The sequence below is a fragment of the Lactuca virosa genome, chromosome 9 (genome assembly GCF_052849685.1).
Source record: "Lactuca virosa cultivar CGN04683 chromosome 9, Lactuca_virosa_CGN04683_v6, whole genome shotgun sequence".
Lineage (NCBI taxonomy): Eukaryota > Viridiplantae > Streptophyta > Magnoliopsida > Asterales > Asteraceae > Lactuca > Lactuca virosa.
This window is the reverse complement of record NC_136434.1, coordinates 129,889,043-129,902,542: the sequence shown is the minus strand read 5'-3', so window position 1 is coordinate 129,902,542 and position 13,500 is coordinate 129,889,043.

Here is a 13,500-nt window from a genome sequence, read left to right as displayed (position 1 = left end):
TATTTTGTAAAATCGAAAACTGAATAAAAACCCGCTTTGTCGTAGGGCGCGGCGCACCCTCTTCAGGATGCGGCACGCCTGCCTGACTTTTAGGTTCCAGATTTTTCCTATTTTTCCGAAAATTTGTGGATTAACCTCTTGATTAAATACTGCTTTAATTGTTTAAATCTAAATATTCAAATAAGGAGATTAGTTTAGAATATTATTTAATTAGAATTTAAATTTGAATATTATTTAAACTTGAACTAGAGCTTGAATGTTTATCTTGAATATTATTTAATTAGAGAATTTAAATTGGAATATTTGAAGGATTAATTATATTTCAAATATTGTTTAATAAAGCTTTAAACTAAAATACTTAAAAGGTTTTAATTAAGACTTCAAATATTATTTAAATTATAGAATTAAATTTCACCGTTTGAAAGAGAAGAATATAAATTTAAAAGGTTTAAAATTAGTATATGGTATAATTTACTATACATATTACGATTTATACCACATGCGTCCTCACATGTTAATTAAAAACATTATCATCGAATCAAGACTAGACACACACACACACAATCTAATACTGGCTTAAGGAGATCTTTGTGATTCCTAATGAGGTCAGTTTTTAAAATGCTTCGCGCTTACCTCCCTCGCCGTCTTTTTGTATTTTGAGAGTGGAGTTACTAAAAGGGTTCGATCATTTTTTTTAAAGATTAGAAGTATTAATCAATTAATAAAACAAAATTCTCGTTGTATATATCTAAAAACGTAAGTCATGTGTTAACCATGAAAATGCACATATTGTTTATATTTTGATGATGGAGCATGTGTGGTTATCCGACACGTCATTGCAAAAATATAAGTCTAATATGATATGGAGCTCGTGGAATTATTTTGTCGATGAAGCGTGTGTGATTAACAGGCACGTCAATTTGAGAATAATTATATATCTAGGGTCACGCAGTTTTGCATGCTTGATTCACCATCTATTCAAAGATCCGCTCCATCCCCATCATTGAATCGAGATGAGCACAATTAAGATTAACATTCCATTGAATGTCAATGAATCTAAAATGATCTAGGAGTTTCAAAAGATTGAAACTGGTAAATATTGTTAATTTCATTACCTACCTAAATAACTATGTCATATGTTTACGACATCCCTTTTGTAACGTCCCGAAATTTAAAGGCAAATTTTTCGTTTTTATTTATTAGAATATAAGTTTTACAAAACATCACAATTCATTATTATATAAAAGAGTATATTAGCGGAAGAATATAAAACTTTATTGATGCTTCAATGTTGATACAGTCATGCGGGAGCCTTTCCACGGTCTGATGAACAACCTACAAAGCAGTTATTCAACAATTGTAAGTCGAGGCTTAGTGAATTCCCTCAAAATATTCCATACCCCAACACATATACAATGCATACACATAATGGCCTTCAATATATAGTTGGTACGCCCTATCTTTGCCTACAACATATAGTTGGACCACACCTTGGCCTTTAGCGTAAAGCTAGTCCGCTCGAGTCTATTGGCCTTCAGCTCAATGTTGGTTCGCCCTCAACTCCATATATAATAACATACACATGTAACAACAGTCCACATAACAGGAAACTAACTATCCCAGCCTAATTACCTAAGTGCATATTGCATGGTAGTTATATCCTAACATAAAGAGGATACATACTGGAGTATACAATATACTGAGAAGAACTCACCTTGACAGATTCTTAAATGATTAACAGTCAACCGGACAGTTTAGCTAAAGACCAACACTTTAACGATGATTAATCTATATTACTATAGTTTCTTAGCTCAATGGGAATATGTAACGTAGGCTAGACCTAACACTAATCCTAATGAATACCAATAGTTCTATCAAATAAGGATCGGCCAGACCGGACAGTTAGGAGGCATGATCATTTCGGTGTATAGCTTTTCTGAAATCCAACAACCAAGCCAACGTGACCATTCTAGACACATTTCCTGTAAGTAGATCAATCAGTATAATGACTTGGAATTATTGATAAATCTTAATTATAGGTTCCTAGTAAGTACTTAAAACTATAATTATAAATTACACAGAGGCAGAGTAAGTCTAGCTCACTTACAGAGTGCTATTGATGAGAACCGGGATCTAAGCGGGCAGAATACTGACTCGGTATCTCCTACTCGAAGGCTACTACTCAGATGAGTACTCATGGGTGTCGCATGACATCGTCGTAGGCTAGAAACGAAGGAAAAATAGGCTAGAACTCGAGAGGATCGGCTGTAGGGGTGTGAAGGATGTAGCTTATACAGAGCACTCTATTTATAAGGGAGAAAATCATGTGCACGCCGCACAAGGCCATGTGTGCGCCGCGCACATGGGTGAGATGGATCCTCAGGATGGCTGACACGTGTCCGTAAAGGGGTGGGGCAGCGCGGCTAGCTTCGGGCGACGCACGCGCGTGACGATTTTCAGATTTTCAAAATTGCATAACTTCTTCATACGACCCAAATCTACATCCAAGAGATAGTTCGACTGCATGGTGTGCCTGTGTCCATTATCTCTGATCGAGATAGCAGATTCACCTCGAGATTTTGGCAGTCGTTGCAGAAGGCTCTTGGAACTAAGCTGGATATGAGCACAGCTTACCATCCACAGACCGACGAGCAGGGTGAGAGAACCATTCAAACACTAGAAGACATGTTGAGAGCGTGCGTTATCGACTTTGGTAAGTCGTGGGATACCCATTTGCCATTGGTTGAGTTCCCTTACAACAACAGCTATCACACTAGTGTCAAGGCTGCTACATTTGAAGCCCTCTATGGTCGTAAGTGCAGATCTCATCTGTGCTGGGCTGAGGTGGGTGACACGCAGCTAGCCAAAAGTCAAGTCCCTGATAGCACTCTCACTGGCCCAGAAATCATACGAGAAACCACAGAAAAGATCGTACAAATCCGGGAACGACTAAAGGCTTCAGGAGATAGACAAAAGAGCTACGCCAATAAGAGACGGAAACCTTTGGAGTTCCAGGTTGGTGACCGCATTCTGTTAAAGTTCTCACCCTGGAAAGGCATGATACGCTTCGGAAAGCGTGCAAAGCTAAATCTGAGATACATTGGGCCATTCGAGATCCTCGCTAGGATCGGCCCCGTAGCTTACAAACTCCGTTTACCGCAAGAACTTAACAACGTACATCCCGTCTTCCACGTGTCGAACCTCAAAAGTGTCTATCCGATGAGACTCTTGTGATCCCACTCAATGAAATCGAGGTTAATGAGAGTCTTAACTTCATGGAGTAGCCAGTCGAAATCAGGGATAGGGAAGTCAATCGAACGAAACAAAGTCGCATCCCGATAGTGAAGGTTCGCTGGAATGCCAAGCGGGGACCTGAATGCACTTGGGAGCGCGAAGACCAGATGAAACAGAAGTATCTGAATCTCTTTCCCTAGTCCATAATTGTATTTGTTTTAGAATTTCGGGACGAAATTCCCTCTATCGGAGGGATGATGTGACAACCCGAACCTTTTTCAGTCAACGAAAGTCAAATCCCGTTAAATAAAAAATTAGAATTTTATTTATTTTGTCAATTTTGTCAAGCTCGTAAGGGTTGAAAACAACTTAGATTATATAAATTAAATTTATATAAGTGTCGGGACTAAAATCGTGCGAAAAATCAAGTTTTCCTTCGAAAATCAGCCAAGTCTCGTTCATCCCGGTGTTTACGTCCGCAAACACGTTTATGGCCGTAAACCGTTCACGGCCTGGGGACCCCACCTCTGACCGTGAACCCAGCCTATATATATATATATATATATATATATATATATATATATATATATATATATATATATATTACCCTCATTTTTACAATGTTGGCCGAAAACACTACTTTCTCTCTCTAAATCCACCAACCGAAAACTCAAGATTTCTCTCATCTAACCTCCAAAAAATCATCCAATCCACTTTGGAACTTGTTTTGAAGCATCAAACATTCACCATTTCATCAAATCAAGCACTCTTCATTTCTGGATTCACGGCCGTAAAACCTTCAAATCTTCATATTTCACCAAGAACACCAAGAACAGGCCGTAAACCATTCAAGGGCCGAAATCAGTTCACGGCCGAGAACAATTCACAGCCGTAATCAGCTCTAAATCGGAATCTTGGCTGTAAACCCACTTTTTCCACTTCGATCGAGTATAGGTAACATTCCTTAACCAAAGGCAAGTGTTTTTCAACACTTTAAATAATGGGTTTGCTAATTTAAATGCAAATATGTGTTTAATTATTATTAGGATTCCGTTAATTGCCGCATACATCAACTCAAGGGTCCTCATTTCCAGTCTCGTTGTCCGGCACACACACGCAACCAACTGTGAGTTTATACCCCTACATTTTTACTACTTTTAATATTTTCAGGGGGAGAATACAAGTAAAATACTAGAATTTTGTGCTTTTATACAAAATGGTTTCAAAAGGATTTAAAAACCTTTGCAATCGATACAAACCGAGAAATCAATACATTTTATAAAAATATTTAGATATTTTAATCCCTTATGTAACATGTTGAGCATGAGGGTAGTTTTCAATATACAAATTTCAAGGTTTTATGTACCATACATGCTATACATTCAAACTTTGTTGATAAACTTTGGAAGCATCATCAAACTTTTACATAATTCAAGACATACGAGTAAACATACATACAAAACTATAATAGGTATAGTTTGGGATTCAATACACCGTTTTACGAATTCAAGAACCGTACATCATAACAACATATAAATTATGGTAAAACTAGTTTTGTGGTATACAATACTATTTTTCGAATACAAGAGTATTTTACTAAATAATTATTTAAGTATAATTATTTTTACTCTACAATACATACGTATAGATTCAAGTACCAGAGAACATTACATTACAACTAAACTAGTTAATACAAGGTTGTGATACATCACTTCAATTGTACCCTTCGGGGTGCGGTCTAAATCCTATCATAGTATAACCAGAGTCTCCTGGAGGGAGAGCGTGAGATTTATGAATAGATATATTCAGGATTGCCTATCCCACACCTAAACTGCTAGATACAGTTAGGCAGGCATGCCTGGGGTGACAAATGTTATAACGTCCGACGCCTGAAGAACGCCGTAGGGGTCACTAGGTCATATCAAGCATGGTTATACGAACTCACAACAGTATAAACTAACCTTTTTGTTTACGGGATTTCATTCTTCAATAGTTTTATTTTAAGTAATAAAACTACTATACATACTGGTGTTAGCCAGGGTTTTCATACAATACATTACTTACATTACTGGTGGTAGCCAGGGATTTCATACAAGTACTTCCATACATAAAAACAGAATTCAATAACGAACTTACAACTGGTCTTAGGGTTTAAGACTACCTTTTTACTAAAGAAAATATTGGATTTTCTTGGAAACATACAAACATTTTTCACAGATTCATCAACAGGTTTTCATTACAAAAAAAGAACATGCTTATGAACTCACCAGCTTTAATGCTGATACTCTTTCAAAACCGCTTGTATTCTCAGGAAATCAGTAGTCTGGTACTTCCACGGGCTTTTGAGAAGACGGAGCGTATAGAGTCACGTCTTTTATATTTTGCTATACTTTTGATGTATACAATTATGTACCAAACAGATGTAAATACCTTGTATATATATATATATATATATATATATATATATATATATATATATATTCAATGTAATGGTTGTGTTTACTTTGATTGCTATGATGCAATTGTTGTGATACTATACATGACGTCCTCCACCCCTGAACGTTTCCGCCGTTTTGGATTGGGGGTGTGACAGATTGGTATCGGAGCTATTGTTTATAGTGAACTAATTATATCGAACCTTACATGGTATACAACTATAAACACTAAAGGGGCAGAAGCGCTCTGAAACTAAAAGTATACTTTTAAAATATAAGTATTTTACAAGAAGTATACAAGTATACATACATACTAGAAGCCGTATGATAGTAAGAACTACATAAAAGTATTTAGGACGAGTTGGGCACTATGGTTAAACTTGAATAGTTATGTAAACATATGTGGGGCCAATATAACCTGATCAACTATATTTGTCCGAGATATGACCAACATGTGTTTGGGAGTGATTGTGGTGTTGCGACAAGTCTAAAACTCACCAACTCTGATACTAATGAAGCACATAGTTAAAATATTATAGGAGTATTTTTATAATTCTATAACACTACACAAAATTGTTACAAGTAGTACTAATCCCCGCAAACGAAAGACCTGCAATTCCATGCTTATGTTAGTAAACCTTTATTGTAGATCTCTGTTAACGCTGTAGGATCAAGATATTATGCATTTAGGATTAAGATATATCTTGTTCGATAATACACGACTCATGATCAATATAGAAGGCTTATCGTCATTTTCCCCTTGTATCTTTTAGAGAAAGATGCCTCCGAAGAGGAAGTCCAACCGAAAGAACAACGATCCTCCACCGCCGTCACCTCCTCGGTTCGATCCTATTATGTTCCAAGCAGTGGTTATAGCCGTCGTGGCTGCCGCAATGTCGCAGATCAATTCTGGTGGCACTAGCGGATCGGGAAGTGGACCCCACCCCCTTAATCTTGATGGTGGTCAGGGACACCTGAAGGAGTGTTCCTACAAAGACTTTATGAAAAATCCTTTGACGTCAATGGAGGTGTCATTGCCCTAACTCGTTGGTTCGAGAAGATCGAATCAATTTTCAAGATCTGTGTGTGCCCCAAGGCAAGCAAGGTGAAGTTTGCTGCCTATACCTTCACCGATAGAGCACTAACTTGGTGGAATAGCCGAGTCAAATCCCTAACTCTGCCGGTAGCCAATGCCATGGGTTGGGAGAATTTGAAAGAACTAATGCTTGCGGAGTATTGCCCATGGGGCGAGATGCAAAAGCTGGAGCACGAGCTCTGGAACCTGAAGATGAAGGGTTCCGACATTGCTGCATACACTACTAGGTTCAGCGACCTGGCTCTTCTGTGTCCCGGGATGGTCACCCCGGAAAGCAAGAAAACTGAGAGGTACATATGGGGATTGACACCCCCAACTTAAGGGAACGTCTTGGTTGCTAAGCCTCTCACATTTGACAGCGCCAAGTGTCTGGCACATAATTTTATAGATCACGGGGATGATCATGAACCCGTAGCAGCCGTTCCCGAACCACCAAAGGAGAGCAGTGGAAAGAGAAAGTTATGGAACAAGCGCAAGGGCAAGTCTTCACATGAGCCCTGCAAGAAACAACAAACAGTGGCAGTTCATGCTGCTACCACTCCTGCTGCTGTTCCTGCAACTCAAGCACCTGCCAGTAGATATACTGGAACCCTTCCAAGGTGCGATAAGTGTAACTTCCATCATCACGATCCCTGTCGTGACATGCAATGCAACAACTGTGGCAAAAAGGGACACACAACCCGTTTCTGCAAAACACAAGTCCAACCAACCAATCAGACTCCTGGAGCTGGAGTTGGTCAAGCCTGTTATGGCTGTGGTGAAATCGGACATTACAAGAGGAATTACCCAAAAGCAACAACTGCGGGCAATACAGGGAAGGTCCTAGCTATGGGCCAGGAGAAGGCAGTCGCTGATCCCACCGTAGTTATGGGTACGTTCCTCCTCGACAACTCTTATGCATGCATTCTTTTCGATAGTGGTGCGGAGAGGAGTTTTGTTAGTCATGCATTTAAACATCTACTCAAGCATAAATCCCAACCATTAACCGAAACATTCACCGTCGAGATGGCTAACGGAAAGAAAGAGAGCACTAACGACGTATTCATAGACTGTACCCTTACCTTAAACGACCATTCCTTTCCAATCGACCTCATGCCAGTTTCCATAAAAAGTTTCGATGTCATCATCGGCATGGATTGGTTGAGCCCCAATCGTGCTGATATCCTTTGTTATGAAAAGGCCATTCGCCTCAATCTGCCATCCGGCGAAGCCCTCATTATCTATGGTGATAAACTCAGCTCAAGCCTTCGTATCATTTCGTGCATCAAAGCCCAAAAATATTTCCGAAAGGAGTGTCATGCATTCCTAGCCCATGTCGTTAATGAAAAACAGGAAGTAAAAGACCTCGAGAGCATCCCTGAAGTCTGAAACTTTCCTGATGTCTTCCCCGAAGATCTTCCCGAAATTCCTCCAGAGCGCCAAGTCTAGTTCCGAATCGACTTAATTCCCGGAGCTACCCCTGTAGCTAAATCCCCTTACTGTCTAACGCCGGCAGAAATGCAAGAGTTATCCAGCCAGTTCAATGAACTACTCAACAAGGGATTCATCAGACCAAGTTCCTCACCCTGGGGAGCCCCGGTCTTATTTATGAAAAAGAAGGATGGGTCCTTTCGGATGTGCATAGATTATCGCGAACTGAACAAACTTACCATAAAAAATCGTTACCCCTACCCAGAATCGACAACCTCTTCGATCAACTCCAAGGAGCCAGCTACTTCTCAAAGATAGACCCAAGATCAGGGTACCATCAATTACGAGTCCATGAGAGTGATGTTCCTAAGACAACATTTTAGACTCGATATGGTCACTATGAGTTTGTAGTAATGCCCTTTGGTCTAACCAACGCACCCGCGGTATTCATGGATCTGATGAATCGGGTGTGCCGCCCATTCCTAGATAAGTTCGTGATAGTATTTATAGATGATATACTTGTCTATTCTCGGAGTGAGGAAGATCACAGACAGCATTTGAGGCAAGTGCTGGGAACTCTAAGGGCGGAGAAACTATATGCAAAATTCTCAAAGTGTGAATTCTGGATCAGAAAAGTAACTTTCCTCGGTCACGTGGTTAGCGGAGAAGGCATACACGTGGACCCTTCCAAAATTAAAGCGATCGAGAATTGGTCAGCACCGAAGACACCCACAGAAATACGTCAATTCTTGGGTCTTGTTGGCTACTATCGCAGGTTTATCCATAATTGCTCCAGGATTGCTAAGCCTCTTACCGCCCTGACTCAGAAAGGAGTAACCTTTAGTTAGGGAGAAAATCAAGACACTGTGTTCCAAACATTGAAGCAGACCCTATGCAGCGCACCTATCTTGTCTCTTCCAGAAGGGACGGAGGACTTCGTGGTCTACTGCGATGCATCCAATCAGGGGCTAGGCTGTGTGCTCATGCAGCGAGGAAAAGTCATTGCATATGCCTCGAGACAGCTGAAAGCACACGAAGTCAATTATACTACTCACGATCTTGAGTTGGGAGCAGTGGTCTTTGCGCTGAAAATTTGGAGACATTATTTCTACGGAACCAAGTGCACCATCTTCACCGACCATAAAAGCCTTCAGCACAATTTTGACCACAAGGAGATGAACATGAGACAACGACGATGGGTAGAGCTACTCAACGATTATGAGTGTGAAATACGCTATCATCCCAACAAGGCCAATGTGGTAGCAGATGCCTTCAGCCGGAAGGAGTACTCAGGTCGTAGAGTGAAGGCACTCACAATGACCATCCATTCCCATCTGTCCGCACAAATCAGAGAGGCTCAGCTAGAAGCCTTGAAACCAGAGAACATGTTGGATGAAGCCTTGATGGGAATGGAAAAGAACTTAGAAATCAAGGGAGACGGAGTTTATTATTTCATGAACCAGATCTGGACCCCAAAGTACGGCGGTTACAAGGAGGTTGTCATGAATGAAGCTCACCGGACTAGATACTCCGTTCACCCAGGTTCGGATAAGATGTATTTGGATCTCAAAAAGCTCTATTGGTGGCCAAACATGAAAGCAGAAATTGCTACCTTCGTGGGCAAGTGCTTGACTTGCGCCAAGGTGAAGGTGGAATATCAAAAGCCCTCAGGTCTACTTCAACAGCCCAAAATACCTGAGTGGACGTGGGAACGAATTACTACAGACTTCATTACCAAATTGCCCAAGACCCCGAGTGGCCATGACACTATCTGGGTAATCGTCGACAGATTGACCAAGTCTGCACACTTTTTGCCAATCAAAGAAACATACAAGATGGAGAAACTGACCTGAATCTACATCCAAGAGATAGTTCGACCGCATGGTGTGCCTGTGTCCATTATCTCTGATCGAGATAGCAGATTCACCTTGAGATTTTGGCAGTCCTTGCAGAAGGCTCTTGGAACTAGCTGGATATGAGCACAGCTTACCATCCACAGACCAACGAGCAGAGTGAGAGAACCATTCAAACACTAGAAGACATGTTGAGAGCGTGCGTTATCGACTTTGGTAAGTCGTGGGATACCCATTTGCTATTGGTCGAGTTCTCTTACAACAATAGCTATCACACTAGTATCAAGGCTGCTCCATTCGAATCCCTCTATGGTCGTAAGTGCAGATCTCCTCTGTGCTGGGCTGAGGTGGGTGACACGCAGCTAGCCAAAGGTCAAGTCCCTGATAGCACTCTCACTGGCCCAGAAATTATACGAGAAACCACAGAAAAGATCGTACAAAACCGGGAACGACTAAATGCTTTAAGAGATAGACAAAAGAGCTACGCCAATAAGAGACGAAAACCTTTGGAATTCCAGGTTGGTGATCGCGTTATGTTAAAGGTCTCACCCTGGAAAGGAATGATACGCTTTGGAAAGCGTGGAAAGCTAAATCTGAGATACATTGGGCCATTCGAGATCCTCGCTAGGATCGGCCCCGTAGCTTACAAACTCCGTTTACCCCAAGAACTTAACAACGTACATCCCGTCTTCCACGTGTCGAACCTCAAAAAGTGTCTATCCGACGAGACTCTTATGATTCCACTCGATGAAATAGAGGTTAATGAGAGTCTTAACTTCGTGGAGGAGCCAGTCGAAATCATGGATATGGAAGTCAAGCGAACGAAACAAAGTCGCATCTCGATAGTGAAGGTTTGCTGGAATGCCAAGCGGGGACCTGAATTCACTTTGGAGCGCGAAGACCAAATGAAACAGAAGTATCCGCATCTCTCTCCCTAGTCCACAATTGTATTCGTTTTAGAATTTCGGGACGAAATTCCCTCTATCGGGGGATGATGTGACAACCCGAACCTTTTTCAGTCAAAGAAAGTCAAATCCCGTTAAATAACAAATTAGAATTTTATTTATTTTGTCAATTTTGCCAAGCTCGTAAGGGTTGAAAACAACTTAGATTATATAAATTAAATTTATATAAGTGTCGGGACTAAAATCGCGCGAAAAATCAAGTTTTTCTTCGAAAATCAGCCAAGTCTCGTTCATCCTGGTGTTTACGGCCGCAAACACGTTTACGGCCGTAAACCGGTCACGACCTGGGGACCCCACCTCTGACCGTGTACCCAGCCTATATATATATATATATATATATATATATATATATATATATATATATATATATATATATATATATATATATATATATATATATATATATATATATTGCCCTCATTTCTACAATGCTAGCCGAAAACACTACTTTCTCTCTCTAAATCCACCAACCGAAAACTCAAGACTTCTCTCATCTAACCTCCGAAAAATCATCCAATCCACCTTGGAACTTGTTCTGGAGCATCAAACATTCACCATTTCATCAAATCAAGCACTCTTCATTTCTGGATTCACGGCCGTAAAACCTTCAAATCTTCATATTTCACCAAGAACACCAAGAACAGGCCGTAAACCATTCAAGGGCCGAAATCAGTTCACGGCCGTAATCAGCCCTAAATCGGAATCTTGGCTGTAAACCCGCTTTTTCCACTTCGATCGAGTCTAGGTAACATTCCTTAACCAAAAGCAAGTGTTTTCAAACACTTTAAATAATGGGTTCGCTAATTTAAATGCAAATATGTGTTTAATTATTATTAGGATTCCGTTAATTGCCGCATACATCAACTCGAGGGTCCTCATTTCCAGTCTCGTTGTCCGGCACATACACGCAACCAACTGTGAGTTTATACCCCTACATTTTTACTACTTTTAATGTTTTCAGGGGGAGAATACAAGTAAAATACTAAAATTTTGTGTTTTTATACAAAATGGTTTCAAACGGATTTAAAAACCTTTGCAATGGATACAAACCGAGAAATCAATACATTTTATAAAAATATTTAGATATTTTAATCCCTTATGTAACATGTTGAGCATGAGGGTAGTTTTCAATATACAGATTTCAAGGTTTTATGTACCATACATGCTATACATTCAAACTTTGTTGATAAACTTTGGAAGCATCATCAAACTTTTACATAATTCAAGACATACGAGTAAACATACATACAAAACTATAATAGGTATAGTTTGGGGTTCAATACACCGTTTTACGAATTCAAGAACCGTACATCATAACAACATATAAATTATGGTAAAACTAGTTTTGTGGTATACAATACTATTTTTCGAATACAAGAGTATTTTACTAAATAATTATTTAAGTATAATTATTTTTACTCTACAATACATACGTATAGATTCAAGTACCAGAGAACATTACATTACAACTAAACTAGTTAATACAAGGTTGTGATACATCACTTCAATTGTACCCTTCGGGGTGCGGTCTAAATCCTATCATAGTATAACCAGAGTCTCCTGGAGGGAGAGCGTGAGATTTATGAATAGATATATTCAGGATTGCCTATCCCACACCTAAACTGCTAGATACAGTTAGGCAGGCATGCCTGGGGTGACAAATGTTATAACGTCCGACGCCTGAAGAACGCCGTAGGGGTCACTAGGTCATATCAAGCATGGTTATACGAACTCACAACAGTATAAACTAACCTTTTTGTTTACGGGATTTCATTCTTCAATAGTTTTATTTTAAGTAATAAAACTACTATACATACTGGTGTTAGCCAGGGTTTTCATACAATACATTACTTACATTACTGGTGGTAGCCAGGGATTTCATACAAGTACTTCCATACATAAAAACAGAATTCAATAACGAACTTACAACTGGTCTTAGGGTTTAAGACTACCTTTTTACTAAAGAAAATATTGGATTTTCTTGGAAACATACAAACATTTTTCACAGATTCATCAACAGGTTTTCATTACAAAAAAAGAACATGCTTATGAACTCACCAGCTTTAATGCTGATACTCTTTCAAAACCGCTTGTATTCTCAGGAAATCAGTAGTCAGGTACTTCCACGGGCTTTTGAGAAGACGGAGCGTATAGAGTCACGTCTTTTATATTTTGCTATACTTTTGATGTATACAATTATGTACCAAACGGATGTAAATACCTTATATATAGATTCAATGTAATGGTTGTGTTTACTTTGATTACTATGATGCAATGTTGTGATACTATACATGAAATCCTCGACACCTGAACGTTTCCACCATTTTGGTTTGGGGGTGTGACACATATGGGCGTTTGACACTTCCTTCCGTAAAACATTTCAAAGGGAGGTCTACCAATACTGGAATGGTAGCTGTTGTTGTACGAGAATTCTGGTAACGCTAGATAAGTATCCCAGCTCCCACCAAAATCAAGCACACATGCCATTAACATGTATTCAAGAGTTT